The 16,113-nt window shown below is 38.7% G+C and overlaps 2 long non-coding RNA genes across 2 annotated transcripts; one reads left to right on the top strand and one right to left on the bottom strand.

Moving 5' to 3' along the window:
* The first annotated feature begins 7,465 nt into the window (after positions 1–7,465).
* On the top strand, positions 7,466–8,885 carry LOC109203554 (uncharacterized). The gene is made up of 2 exons (XR_002063308.2): positions 7,466–7,602; positions 8,560–8,885. It is a non-coding gene; the product is annotated as an uncharacterized LOC109203554 (long non-coding RNA).
* Positions 8,886–14,725: 5,840 nt separating this feature from the next.
* On the bottom strand, positions 14,726–15,642 carry LOC112847775 (uncharacterized). The gene is made up of 2 exons (XR_003221558.1): positions 15,528–15,642; positions 14,726–14,950 (listed from the first exon to the last, which is right to left on the bottom strand). It is a non-coding gene; the product is annotated as an uncharacterized LOC112847775 (long non-coding RNA).
* Between the last annotated feature and the right edge of the window lie 471 nt (positions 15,643–16,113).

Here is a 16,113-nt window from a genome sequence, read left to right as displayed (position 1 = left end):
ACACTAGGTGCAGTGACTCTAAAGCTAGGCGAGTGGCTCCAGCAGATCCCAGGAACACCATTGGACATCTCTGTCCAGAAAAGCGCAGTCCTAGGAACAGCTAAGATACTGCGCAGGACCCTCAAGCTCCCAGGCCTCTGGTAGAGGACCCGAGGATAGACCGCCCGCAGGGGCGAGTGGGGAATTCTAACAAAGATGTCTTGATTTAAAAAAAAAATAGATAACTAACAGACGTTAAAATATTTCAATATATTTCAAATAAAGTCATAATTAGAGGGGACGCCCATGAGAGCACTCAGCCTCACCAAATTAACATCTGCCCTGTTGTTGAGAATAAAACAGACTTTGGGCAGGTAAGCAAACAAATCTGAACAAATTTGAACTTTGATGTTAAACAAGAGCTGAAGTAAAACAGCCTCCACCTACAAACACATGCATTATAAAACAAGTCTAAACGCTCACTGGAGGCTGATTACAAAATGAGAGGACTCACACTGCTCTGTTTGGTGGGATTCATTCTCACAGCTTTGGTAAGAAAATATCATATCACTGTTTGATGTTCACAGATATGTTGAAAGCTTATAACAAAATGACAGTCTACATAAATATTTATTTAGATATATTTATCATCAAGAATCAGCTGAAGTGTGTCTCATGCTGCAGCTGATTAACTGAGATTAACTTTATTTTTATTTTGCTGCGTTGTTTGATTTGAAATAACCTTCAAACATCGAGTGAAAAACATTATTTAAAAAAAACAGGGAAAAATAAAAACCTCCAGCCCTGCATTTTGGCTTTATATTGTAGGATTCTGTGAAAGTGTTCTGAAAGTGTTATTCATTTTAATTTCAGCTGCATGAAGGAAGCACAGCACCAGCAAAGAATAATGTAAGTCAAAATAAATATGTAAAAAAATAAATAAATTACTGATTATATTTTATTTTGTTTTTCTACCTGTTCCAGCGCTGGGATAAAAATGTAAATGTTGAAAATATATATTACAAATCTGCCATATTAAATTTTGAGCTTTATACGTTATTATAAATGTCATCCACTTTCATTTCAGGTCCATAATGAAGGCAACTCAGAAAAGACCATAATCTCAGTGGTAAGATAAAAATTAAATTAAATCTTTGAAAAACTACCAAACTATATTGAACTTTCACAACAAAGACTTAATATTTTTCACTATTAAAGAGGTCAATCTGGACTCTATTTACTAACATATAACTGAGACTATTCCTTATCATCATGAGATGTCTTTTTTAATTGAAAAAACAACAACAATAAATAACAATTGCCCCATGACGGGGTGTATGGAATTATATTTGTAACCCCTTTTACGGATATAATCTTTGCCCCGGGCCTTGAAATACCAGGAAAATAAACAGATCTATGACTTGCTTCAGAGTTGGGACTTTGATCATCTAGTACGGAGTAAAATTAGACTTATATTCATTTTTTATATTTGCTTTTAAGATCAATTTATCATCCACATCAACAAGTACTTTGTGTAGCCAAATATCTACACAAATTGTGTGAATTCTGTTTTATATTGACTCCTAAAAGCATTTTTACTAACACAACAAGCTCAAATTGCTACAGTGACACAGATGTACTGTATATTAGTGTAACCTTAAAACCTGACTTAGAATTTCTTTGTCTTTACATAATTATTTATGTAAATAATGAATACGTATTTCATGTATAAATGTATATCAGTGATTCCTGAGATTAGGGACAAAACAGGTTTTAATTTTCTAAAATATATTTTTTGAATTTTCAAAAACATATTTACATATAATTGTTACACAAAGTTTCGGCTGTCTCACCATGTTTTGGTACAATCTCCCAGGTGTAACATTTTTTAATAATTTATGTTTTTGCTGGAGAAGAGCAAGGTTTTTGTCAACACCGTCAGACACAAAGAAATGCAAAAATATATATTTTAAATTAAGTTGTTTCAGCTATTTTGACTATTAGCAGCTTCTCTATTCTATTTTTTATGCACATATGTTTTCAAACTAATTATACCACATTTAAAAGTAAGATTGTTTTGGCTTTTTATTATTAGAGTTACAGTCATACATATTTCCAGAAGCTTGTATTTAATCTCTATAAGAAACAATCATATTAAGCAAAATGCAAATTACACATTTATTGAGAAAATTACGTATTTTTATTGGAAGATCATGAGGGAGGAAAATATATGGTTCTCCAAAAGAGAAAAATAAACAAAAACTCCATATTATGGAGTTGACAAGGTGCTGACGGTGGTGACACACTAGTAGAAAACAAGATATTATTTCTTTCAAAATGACCATTAAACCTTAACAACCTTTGTAATATCACAAGACACATTATAACAATTCTGTTTTTGCACATGTCAAGTTTTACATCTTAATAGTTCACCAGCAAGTAGCTGCCTACTCCTCCTTGATTCCTAAAGTACTCTGTGGTTGTGTGTTTAGACCCTGCTGGACTTTCTCTCCTTTTGTCTCTCTGTGCTTTCTTCCAAAACCTTCTCTTCTGCCTTTTTTCTCTTCCTTTCAGATCACTGATGTTCTTTATTTTTCTCTTTTTCACTCTATTTCTCCATATTTCCCTTTCCTTTATGAGAAACTCTTTCTTCAACTCGGGCTGGCTGTTAATTTTTTCTCTCCGTCTTTTTTGATACTCCCTGTTCCTTCTCTTTCGTTCCTCTACTGACAGGTTCCCCTTTGCTATTCTAGCCTGAAATGTACCATTTTGTAATTACTATAGTTTTTCTGAACCTGATGCTTTTTTACAGATTAAGGATGAATATTCACAACACAATTATGCATTAAGCAATAGAGATGCTATCCGGTCTTTAAGTCTGATGTCATTAGCCATTTCCAGGTCCAAACTCCGCTGCAGATCCCAAAGTCAAAGGAACTCTGCAGCATCACTGAGCGTTACAAACTGTCTAAATTCTTTCATCTTTAATAAAATGATCAGTGTGGCTGCTCTACCAGATGTAACATCCTGGCATCCATGAAAACAGAATATATGAAATTTAACAGAGTTAGAAGTTAGATTGCTTGTTTCCACCTGAACATGATATACCAGCTCTGCTATCACAGAATACTAAACAGCAGTGACTTTTGTCGGGTTACTGAAGTTGGGCTAGCTGGTATATAGTGATGTGCTATCTGATCGTTAGCGACACAGCTATGTTAGCATAATATAAACACAGTGAAGCTGGAGGATGAACGCTAACCTTTTTCCACTTGATAAAAGTTAACGTGAGGGTTCGCGATGGTTAGGCTGACAGTGATCACTGACGGTTTTTAGGGGCTTGTTTAGATGTAATAGAACAAGATAAAAAGCATTAAAACATTTTAACAGCACAACAGGTTTAATAAACACAGAGTAGTTTAGGCCCGGAAGCAGGATTCATTAATCATCACTTAAAGACCAGCTCTCGGGGCACAGCTAGCTCAGTAGATGCCACATGATCGGAAGGTTGGGCGTTCAAATCCAAAGAACAGCGGCTATCCTGGATTTGTAGCTGCCCACTGCATCACTGAGTGAGTGGGTTAAATGCAGAGGACTAAGCATTTTCCTACAGGATTAATGATGTATACATAAACAATGAGATTCAAGATAAGGCAAATTTGATAATATTTGACACATCTGTAAGGCAGAAATATCAGTAAAATACACAGGAAGTAATATATCTGAAATATTAGTAAAAAATAACTTAATATAAATGGTGAATAGCACACTTTTGTGGCATTTGTCAACACCATTAGAAAAAGGGTCAACACCGTCAGACAAAAATCCTGATGGTGTTGACATCTGATGGTGTTGACAAAATACCCTACTTTCTCTCATAACATGTTTTTCTGACAGAAGCCATCTTGTTTTTCATCATTTGCTTATGGCCTCCACAATCTACCTAAATGAAGCTCTTTTTACAAAAAAAAGAAAATTAAATCTTGGTTTACATCGACTTTGGTGTTGACGCACTATGGTCGTGACACAGAGTTTTATCAGAAAGGTGTGTCATAAATGAAATAAAAATAAAATAAATTATCACAGCAGTGACCTCATGGCATGTGTATCAAACAGGAAGTGGTAAAGGGGTCCTCAGAGTGTAAGCTACCCACAATAATTCCTGATTTTTTTCTACTTTTAAAAAAATCTGATGGTGTTGACAAAAACTCTGGACACGATTTTAATCACTTAAAAAATATGTAAAAATAAATTTTCAATTGCATATGTTGATATTATATAAGGTATTGACTTAAATACTTAGGGACGAGAGCCATGATCTTTAATTTTACATTACTTTTAATTTTTTTTCTGTATTTTAATATTATCACACCTGCTTTTGGACAATGGATTTTTAAGGTACTGGTAATGTATTGTACCATTTAAAATAAATATATATGTATAAAAAATGCAAAATCATACTTTTGTTGTATAAACATTGCCTTGGTTTGTCTTTTAGGCAGTTGGGTTAACACTTGTATGCATATTTTTAACCACAAAATTGGGTTTTATCTGCCGGACATGTTTTGTCCCTTATCTCAAGAATCACTGATATTTGTGTAGATTACATTTTATTTCAATGTTGATAGAAAAGTGAAGTACAAAGGCCTGTAACTAATATAAATCAATAAATTTCAGTTGTGCCATGGGTGCTGGCATGGCTTTGAAGGTACACGTGATGCAACCGAATCAGCTGAGGGAAATGACACACAGGTAAAACACCATCAACAACACTATATTTATATATCTATAATTTGTCATAATTTCTTTTTTTTTAAAAAGAAAATTACCAAAAGTGCCTTGAAAAATTGTATTTTAAAACAAATGTCTTAAAAAAGATAAAAGTATCACAAAAACCTGGCCATAGGTGTGATTTTGTGACAGTTAAGTGAAATCATTTGATTTTTTTTCCCTCTGTGTAATTTACAGACTGTTCCTCAGAACATTTCAGTGGAAGCAAAGGTGGACGACCGTGATTCTGCTCTTGTTACTGTCTTACCTAAATAATCATTAAAAGTCTGTTGTGAGAAAAGTTTCCTTTATTTGTTAAGTGTCTCTTATTTGTTGTTATGTGCTTTGTCTAAGGTTATTTAAAAATTTTGACCTCGGGACTTCCAGGCCGTATTCGGCACAGATGTTTCTGTATGCCGACCACTTGGTTATAGCGTTCCATGTATGCCCTGCCTGCTACCATCTTGCACCCTGCTGTTATGGGCTGGATTGTCTCTGGGGCATCTTTACACAGCCTGCACCTGGGGTCTTGCCTGGTGTGATAGACCCCAGCCTCTTTGGATCTTATGCTCAGAGCTTGTTCCTGTGCTGCCATGATTAGTGCCTCTGTGCTGTCTTTCAGTCCAGCTTTGTCCAATTGTCCGATCCATTTCTGGATGCCAGCCACTTCCTCTATCTGCCTGTGGTACATACTGTGCAGGGGCCTGTCCTTCCATGATGGTGCCTCCTCTTCCTCCTCATTCTTGGGTTTCTGCTGCCTGACGTATTCACTGAGCACGCAGTCAGTTGGGGCCATCTCCCTGATGCATTCATGGATGTCCATTGTTTCATCCTGGACTGTGGTGCTGACACTCACCAGTCCCCGGCCTCTTTCCTTCCGTTTAGCGTACAGCCTCACGGTGCTGGACTTGGGGTGAAACCCTCCATGCAGAGTCAGGAGCTTCCTTGTCTTGATGTCAGTGGCTTCTATCTCCTCCTTTGGCCAGCTTATTATCCCAGGAGGGTACCTGATCACAGGCGCTGATAGCCCGGATCTTGTTCTTCCCATTCTGTTGACTCATCAGGACTTGCCTGACCCTCTGCAGGTACTTGGTGGTTGCAGGTTTCCTAATGACCTCTTCATGGTTCCCATTTGCCTGTGGGATCCCCAGGTACTTGTAGCTGTCCTCTGTCTGCAATGTTGCCTTCTGATGTATAAAATTATTTGTTTATTTGTGCAGGTTATATTTTATTTAGATGTTGGGGAAGGGTTGGGTTTAAAGATCTGTACCTAATGTAATCCAACACATTTCAGAACAAGACCTTGCATCTTCATCCAAATAATGCTACTCATGCTGGAAATGCCACAGAGGTAAAACACCATCAGCACAGCTTTTATAATGTCGAACAACAGCATTTAATCTGGAACAGCACTGACAAGAGAACAGAGAATATGTGGCAATTCGTTTACATTTTTTTATTTCTCTTTACACTTTATAGGTTCATCACAACAATACAGCTGCAGCAAAACTGATAGAAGACCCGTGATGCTAAAAATGTGGAAACATGAATCTTCACAGAGACAGACGACCGTGATTCTGCTGGTGTTACTGTCTACTCTGAATAAACACTAAAATGATGTTTTGAGAAAAAGATTTTCTTATTTGTTAACATGTATCCTATAGGATCATTTAAAATGTGTTTTTTAAACACATTTAAGAGCTTAAACGTTTATGTCCAAACACACATAAAACACCTATTCTGACAAAATGAGTCGGTGCCACACTGACACTCTGCTGTCTTGCTTCTTCATGAGTATCATCACTGTGGTTGATCTAAATTCCCATCTTTTGTCCTTTTGCTGTTTTAAACACCAAATCCACAAAAACGGTTTGTGACAAACTAACTCGACATGACAGCACCTGTGTGTTACAGGGAGCTGCTCCCTGCTTTTACAAACTTACACCATTAATACAAAATAACCTGACTCGCACTGCTGTATTCTCACAGCATCACAGAGACACTCATATCACTGATGGATGTTCACAGAGTTACTGAACAGAAAAAATTAAATGCATATATATTTAGATTTTTGTAGTTTTATAATTTTTGGACCAGATGGAAACACAAGCTTGACTTAAATATATTTTTTCACTAAGAATCGGCTGGAGTGTGTCTCATGCTGCTGAGCCTCTAAGATTCGATGAATAATTACTTTGCTGTTTTGTTTGCAAAAAGTGTTTTTTGTAACTTTTAAAACAAGTACTATTATGCACGACTAAAGAAGCCATAAATAAAAAAGTTATTTTGTGTACCTTAACTGTTATGCTTCGTTGTAAAAATCACCTATTTACAGCGTCTCAAATGATCAAAACAAAAGCAAATATAATGACTTTTTTGGCTGTGTCACTGTGTAATTTATGTTTCTGTGTGTGTTAAAATTATGTAAAGTCATTATTTGACAGAAACGATTCAGTTTTACGTAGTTAGAGTACAGATGATGAAACAGCTGCACACAGAGGTTACTATTGTTAGTTTTAAACCTTTATCACATAATTTACATATTCAGTTTCAGTTCTCAGAATCCAAAAAGAAGAAGCAAAATGTTACAATTTCTTTCTTCTTTGTGTCAACTTCTGCCTGTACTTATTTTTGTCTCTTTTCACACTTGAAAGGATATTTGTAAAAGAGCAAGCTCAAGCTTCTTATTAGTTTATTGTATATATTTTCTATTTTAGACCGCACACTGGCACCCTCTCGAAAATCCTCTTTCTTTTCCAACTGAACCAACAAGCGTAAGTACTGCAGAGGTACAGCACCAGAAACATGACCACTATTTATGTCTTATAATTTTATATTTTAATTTGGCCGTAGGTGACATTCCATGTCCCTATTGCCAGTCTTGGCAGCCGGGGATCGGTCCGCCAGGGCCTCCGCTCCTGGCCGCCGCCCGACACACAATGCACCCAACCCCTATGGCGCCTCCTGCGGGTGGTGGGCCTGCGGGAGGATGGGCCCATGTCTCCTCTTCGGGCTGTGCCCGGCCGGGCCCCATGGACTAAGGCCCGGCCACCAGACGCTCGCCCTCGGGCACCCTCCCCGGGCCTGGCTCCAGGGCGGGGCCCCGGTAACCCTATCCCGGGCAGGGTAAACTGTTCCCTCGATGTTCTTTTCATACGGGTCTTCTGAAGAGGAGGAGTTTAAGTATCTCGGGGTCTTGTTCGCGAGTGATGGGAGAAGGGAGCCGGAGATCGACAGACGGATTGGTGCTGCGGCTGCAGTGATGCGGACGCTGCACCGGTCCGTCGTGGTGAAGAGGGAGCTGAGTGTAAAAGCGAAGCTCTCAATTTACCGGTCGATCTACGTCCCGACCCTCACCTATGGCCACGAGCTGTGGGTAGTGACCGAAAGAACGAGATCGCGGATACAAGCGGCAGAAATGAGCTTCCTCCGAAGGGTGGCTGGCCTCTCCCTTAGAGATAGGGTGAGAAGTTCGGCCATCCGGGAGGGGCTCAGAGTAGAGCCGCTGCTCCTCCACATCGAAAGGAGCCAGTTGAGGTGGTTCGGGCATCTGACAAGGATGCCCCCTGGGCGCCTCCTGGGTGAGGTGTTCCGGGCATGTCCCACCGGGAGGAGGCCCTGGGGCAGACCCAGGACGCGCTGGAGAGATTATATCTCTCGGCTGGTCTGGGAACGCCTTGGTGTTCCCCCGGATGAGCTGGAGGAGGTGGCTGGGGAGAGGGAGGTCTGGGCTTCTCTGCTTAGGCTGCTGCCCCCGCGACCCGATCTCGGATAAAGCGGATGAGGATGGATGGATGGATTTGGCCGTAGGTGTGAATGTTAGCATGAATGGTTGTCTGTGACAGGCTGATGATGTCTTGAGAGTGTACTCTGCCCTTTGCTTAATGACAGCTAAGATAGACTCTCAATCCACTCTCAATTAGCCGATGACCTGCTCTATCTCCTGAGCTACAGCCAGCACGAGTCGAGCTACAGTTTCTAGACTCTGTAAAGTTTTTGTTGCAAAAAGATTGGTTTTTGGTCAGTCAAAAAACCCCATTTGAATAGTTTTTACTATCAGTGTAGTGTCACTCAGAGAAAAACATAAGAACAATAAAGCTGACAGTCCCAGCCACAGATGAGCTGATAGGTTTTTTTTTAAAAAAAAGATCTGTGCAACTGCTCAACCCGACTGCCTGGAGCAACAGAGCTGTACAGGAACATGACTTTAAAAAATGGAGAACAATTTTAATTAGCACTGCCTTATCTTTAAATCTGTTCATACACGTCAATGATGTATAAAATTATTTGAGCAAGTCATATTTCATTAATTGAGTTTAAAGATCTGTAACTAATGTAATCCAACACATTTCAGAACGAGACCTTGCATCCAAATAATTCTACTCATGCTGGAAATGCCACAGAGGTAAAACACCATCAGCACAGCTTTTATAATGTCCGACAACAGCATTTAATCTGGAACAGCACTGACAAGAGAACAGAGAATATGTGGCAATTCATTGAAATCTTTTTATTTTCTCTTCACACTTTATAGGTTCATCACAACAATAGAGCGGAAGCAACAGTGAAAGAAGACGCGTGATGCTCAAAATGTTGAAACATGAATCTTCACAGAGACAGACGACCGTGATTCTGCTGGTGTTACTGTCTATTCTGAATAAACACTAAAATGATGTTTTGAGAAAAGTTTTCTTTATTTATTAAGCTTAATAAAAGGTCTTTAAAAATGTGTTTTTCAAGAGCTGGAAAAAAGACCTACTCTAACAAAATGAGACAACATAGGACTTAATAACTGATGTTAAATTTTCAAGTTAATCATATTTCATTAACAATTAGGCACTGCCTGGTTATTTAAGGTCTAAGAAACTGAATGCATCACATCAGATTCGGAGCTGCAGGGGTGTTTCTAGGACTTTCTTAACAAGATGGCAGAGGGGGGGGGGGGGCAATATTCATGTGTGCTCTCCATTTAATGTCCTCAGCTTGTAATGTTTAGACTTTGAAATCCAGTTACTTTGATTACTTTGCTTTGTTCCCTCACAAACCACAAGCTTTACATAAAAGCAGATACAAATTTAACCTATTAACAGTTAGACAATTACAGATCAAAAATAAAGTAAGCTAGTCACACGAAGTAATGTAACAGCTACACATTTTAAAATCAATATTAGCTCATAGCTTTATAAGTCATTTTAAGTGTAAGAGTGGTTTTTCTGCATATTACTTGCAGAAACGTGCAGATCCAATCACCGGTGTTGTTAAAACGCGATTGTGATTGTGCGGAGTGATTGACAGTACTGTGATCCAATAAAATAATGAACATTGAGAAAAAATTACAAATAAAACGAGCTTTTTCTTTTAAATACAGCATTTTACCGGGGATTCACAAGTATGTGGGAAAGTCTAAATTACATAAATACAAAAATTCTATTTTGAAGAGAATAAAGTAGACTTTGCGTGTGTAAGCATTTTTTCATTTGCTAACAAACACAGTTGAACTTTGATGGTAAACAAGAGCTGAAGTCAAAGAGTCTTCACCTACAAACACTTGGATTAGCAGGAGGCTGATCATATCCGAGGTGAGATGACTCACACTACTCTGTTTGGTGGGATTTACTCTCACAGCTTCAGTAAAAAAACATATCATGTTGGTAAATTAGCCAATTTTAAAAACTTTTTCTGCTGGTTTGAATAAAACTTTTATCATACAAAGTTTGAATATATGTAATGAGTGTAGGGAAATTTTAGCTTCACAGATCAAATACTTTAGCTTGAAATTTTCACTGGTCTGTCTTATCAGGATCTCTAATTTGGGACAGATACATTAAAACTAGTTAACTAGTTTTTGGCTTGTTAAGTCCAACAAGTCCTGCAAACACCCATTTTTCAGCACACACTAATAAAAAACGGTCACTTACTGTCTTTTTTTAAATCCATTTTTGAATGGTTTATGGTTGAATTTTACAATACTGCAAAAAAAGAACGTCAAATACTTTTAACATGAAATTCTTAGTCATAAAAATTAAGAAAATACCAAATTCATTCAACTTTCATGCTGGATTGATCAAATATGAGCCGTTGCACCACAAAACAAAAACATCAGTAGAAACTTTAATCCAGTGGTACTCTAATATGTGAAGCTAAAATTTTTCCAGCAATCATTATATATGTATTTATCTCTTTATAGTTTTATCATTGTAGGATTGTTGTTTAACAGTTTAACTCCACATTTAATCCCTGAGATATTCCAATATGAGATAAAGATCTCCAAGTTCAACACCAAATCTCAGTTTTTCTCTGCTAAATGTGTAAAATTACAGTTCTGGTAGCTCACTGCCCAGAGTGTCCGATGTTTATACAACATAGAGTTTCAGTCGATGGATTAAAATGTTCTTTCTTTTTTTTTGTTATAATGGTAGACAGTGAAAAACACCAACTTTTCTGTCATTTAACTATTTATCTATTACTTAACTTCTTTGGTTTTAGAATGAAAGGTCGTTATCAGCAGGAAAAGCTGTCCACTTCTTCATATTTTCTGGGGTTTTTGCCAGGCCGATTCTGGCCCCCAGGCCTTATTTTTGACACCCTTGGGTTATAGCAGTATATATAAGGTGTCTGTTGTCTGTCTCCCTGTCTGTACATGGAGCTGCTGACTTTTACAAAATGACACCTTCAATACAAAATAAACTGATTGGGTGTACGAGGACAGGATGAGGCAATCAGGAAGTAAGAAGAAATTTTTAAAAATGCATAAATATTATGTGACTTTTCTTGTAAACATGACACCTGAGACAGCAGGTGTCACAGGGGATGTTTAAAATATCGTCACTGATGGTGAAAAGTCTGAATTAAACCAAAAATGTTGTTTTCTGAAGAATAAAGCAGACTTTGTGAGTGCAAACATATTTGCATTTGCTAACAAACACAGTTGAACTTTGTGTTAAAACAAGCGCTGAAGTCAAAGAGTCTCCACCTACAAACACTTGCGTTCCAAAACAGGAGGTCTGTGTGCAGTCAGGAGGCTGATCACATCCACGATGAGAGGACTCACACTGCTCTGTTTGGTGGGATTTATTCTCACAGCGTCGGTAAGAAAATATCATGTCACTGTTTGATGTTAATGGATTTACTGAAAGGAAGAAATTAAATGATTAAAAAGAATTAACAATCTCACTGAGCTTATAACAAGTGATAATCTACATAAATGTTTAGATTTCATCTTTAATATGGTAGGACTGTTGTTTAACTGCTGTTTAAGTTAGAGTCCAGTATGATTTTAATTTATTTATTTATTTTTTTTACCAAGAATCAGCTGGAGTGTGTCTCATGCTGCTGACTCTGAGATCAACTGATTAATGCTGCTTTGTTTGCTTTGAAATGTCAATGACCTTCCAGCACTGAGGGGAAAAAAGGCAAAAATAAAAACCTCCAACACTAAAATGTGTATATTGATATTCTATTAAAGCGTTATCCATTTTCTTTCTTTTCAGCTGCATGAAGGAGGCGCAGCACCACCAGTAAGTTAAAAAAAACAAAAACACAACCTGTTGCCACGAGTGGCGTTATTCACCAGTAATTATAAAATTATATAATATTATATATAAATGTGTGTGTGTTTAATTTTTTCTTTTAGAAAGCTGGCAACTGGCATCCTCTTGAAAACCCTGCCGCTTTTCCAACTGCTCCACCTCATGTAAGTAAACACCACAAAAATAAGCAATATTTATATGTCCATGTGTAAGGTGTAGAATGATAAAAATGTATAAAATTATTTGGGGGTTTTTTCCCTTGTCATTGTCCTTTACAGTAAATCTCAACTTCTTAGTGTGAGCAGCGCTTCTTTGTGAAATATGACAGAAAACCAAACAACTTGGGGTTTTATTGATTTACGACACAACTATGAAAATGTGGAACCAATAAAATCACAGTACTGCTTTACATTGCAAATACCTGCTTACACGCTAAAAATGGATATGAATACAAGAAAATCTACTGTTTTCAAATGAAGGTAAATTTGAAAACAGTACATTGCTGTCCGTCCGTCCGTCCGTGTATATATGACTCAATGCCCCGCACCTGGATCCTGGAATGCATAGAAATGTACTGCATAGTTCTGCATAGGGCTGAACCCCCTCAGTGAGATCATCAACAAGACTGGCTATGGATGCCGACTACAGAGTGGAGCAGTTGTCAGCCACTTCCTGTACATGGATGACATCAGGCTGTATGCCAAGAGTGAATGAGACTGATCCACACCACCAGTATATACAGCAATGACATCGGAATGTCGTTTGACTGGAGAAATGTAGTCGGATGATAACAAAGAGAGGGAAGGTAGTCAGAACTGAGGGGATCGAACTACCAGAATGCAACATTGCAGGCACAGAGGACAGCTACAATTACCTGGGGATCCCAGCAGGTACATGGGAACCATGAAGAGGTCTGTAGAAAAGTACCTGCAGAGGGTCAGGCAAGTCCTGAGGAGTCAACAGAATGGGAAGAACAAGATCCGGGCTATCAACACCTACGCCCTGCCCATGATCAGGTACCCTTCTGGGATAATAAGCTGACCAAAGGAGGAGATAGAAGCCACTGACATCAAGACAAGGAACTCCTGACCGTGCATGGAGAGTTTCACCCCAAGTCCAGCACCCTGAGGCTGTACGCTAAACGGAAGGAAGAAGGCCAACGGACATCGATGAATGCATCTTCCTGATGCATTTGTGGATGTCTGTTGGCCCCAACCGACCGCGTGCTCAGTGAATACCTCAGGCAACAGAAACACGAGGAAGAGGAGGAACCATCATGGAAGGATGGTACGGCACAGTATGTACCACAGGCAGATAGAGGAGGTGGCTGGCATCCAGAAATCCTACCAGTGGCTGGACAAAGCTGGACTGAAAGACGGCACAGAGGCACTAATCATGGCAGCACAGGAACAAGCTCTGAGCACAAGATCCAAAGAGGCAGGGGTCTATCACACCAGGCAAGACCCCAGGTGCAGGCTGTGCAAAGATGCCCCTGAGACAATCCAGCCCATAACAGCAGGGTGTAAGATGCTAGCAGGCAGGGCATACATGGAACGCCATAACCAAGTGGCCGGCATACAGAAACATCTGTGCCGAGTATGGCCTGGAAGTCCCGAAGTCAAAATGGGACTTCCTTATAATAGAAAAGTCTATTATAACATGTAAGGTGGTGGAGAATGACCGAGCTAAGATCCTGTGGGAATTCCGGATACAGACGGACAAAATGGTGGTGGCTAACCAACCGGACATAGTCGTGGTAGACAAACTGAAGAAGATGGCTGTAGTGATCGATGTAGCGGTTCCCAACATCAGCAACATCAGGAAGAAGGATAATGAGAAGCTTGAGAAATACCTAGGGCTCAGAGAAGATGTGGAGGGTGAAGGTTCCCACTGGTAATCGAAACACTAGGTGCAGTGACTCTAAAGCTAGGCGAGTGGCTCCAGCAGATCCCGGGAACAACATTGGACATCTCTGTCCAGAAGAGCGCAGTCCTAGGAACAGCTAAGATACTGCGCAGGACCCTCAAGCTCCCAGGCCTCTGGTAGAGGACCCGAGGATAGACCGCCCGCAGGGGCGAGTGGGGAATTCTAACAAAGATGCCTTGATTTAAAAAAAAATAGATAACTAACAGACGTTAAAATATTTCAATATATTTCAAATAAAGTCATAATTAGAGGGGACGCCCATGAGAGCACTCAGCCTCACCAAATTAACATCTGCCCTGTTGTTGAGAATAAAACAGACTTTGGGCAGGTAAGCAAACAAATCTGAACAAATTTGAACTTTGATGTTAAACAAGAGCTGAAGTAAAACAGCCTCCACCTACAAACACATGCATTATAAAACAGGTCTAAACGCTCACTGGAGGCTGATTACAAAATGAGAGGACTCACACTGCTCTGTTTGGTGGGATTCATTCTCACAGCTTCGGTAAGAAAATATCATATCACTGTTTGATGTTCACAGATATGTTGAAAGCTTATAACAAATGACAGTCTACATAAATATTTATTTAGATATATTTATCATCAAGAATCAGCTGAAGTGTGTCTCATGCTGCAGCTGATTAACTGAGATTAACTTTATTATTTTGATGCGTTGTTTGATTTGAAATAACCTTCAAACATAGAGTGAAAAACATTATTTAAAAAAAACAGGGAAAAATAAAAACCTCCTGTCACGGCTCGGGGCAGTGGCCGTGTGAGGTGAGGAAGGAGGACTCAAATGCAGCACTTATTAAGACGTGAGGGTGATTTATTAAGAATACTGAACATAAAGTGGGGATGGCAAAACAGAACCAAGGATGAACTAAACTGGGAGAAACTAAACCAAAGAGTAGCAAACCTGAAACATGAGAGGAGAACTGCAGGGAGAGCACATAGAGGAGACATAGAGGAGACACAGAGTAATGCAGAGTACGCAGGGTAACACGGAGGATGAACACAGACAACACGACGAGGAGCACAGGCAGACACGCAGTATAAATACACACACCAGGTAATTAGGAAATGGCAGACAGGCCGGGACACAGCTGGAACTAATGGACATAATGAGACACAAACCTACAAAGTAAAACAGGAAACACACAGACTGTTTTACACAACCAACTGGGGACATGAACAGAACACAGGTAGGGATGATAGAAACACACAACTCAAACCCTAAGAACAAATACAAAATCAGAATAAACTAGAAGAATGATAATAATGAACTTAAAGCGCTGGGTCACCGACCCAGGACCATGACACCTCCAGCCCTGCATTTTGGCTTTATATTGTAGGATTCTGTGAAAGTGTTCTGAAAGTGTTATTCATTTTAATTTCAGCTGCATGAAGGAAGCACAGCACCAGCAAAGAATAATGTAAGTCAAAATAAATATGTAAAAAAATAAATAAATTACTGATTATATTTTATTTTGTTTTTCTACCTGTTCCAGCGCTGGGATAAAAATGTAAATGTTGAAAATATATATTACAAATCTGCCATATTAAATTTTGAGCTTTATACGTTATTATAAATGTCATCCACTTTCATTACTGGTCCGTAATGAACGCAACTCAAAAAAGACCATAATCTCAGTGGTAAGATAAAAATTAAATTAAATCTTTGAAAAACTACCAAACTATATTGAACTTTCACAACAAAGACTTAATATTTTTCACTATTAAAGAGGTCAATCTGGACTCTATTTACTAACATATAACGGAGACTATTCCTTATCATCATGAGATGTCTTTTTTAATTGAAAAAACAACAACAATAAATAACAATTGCCCCATGACGGGGTGTATGGAATTATATTTGTAACCCCTTTTACGGATATAATCTTTGCCC

This window comes from Oreochromis niloticus, linkage group LG9, assembly GCF_001858045.2.
Source record: "Oreochromis niloticus isolate F11D_XX linkage group LG9, O_niloticus_UMD_NMBU, whole genome shotgun sequence".
Classification (NCBI taxonomy): Eukaryota; Metazoa; Chordata; class Actinopteri; order Cichliformes; family Cichlidae; genus Oreochromis; species Oreochromis niloticus.
This window is presented reverse-complemented; position numbering and strand designations above follow the sequence as displayed.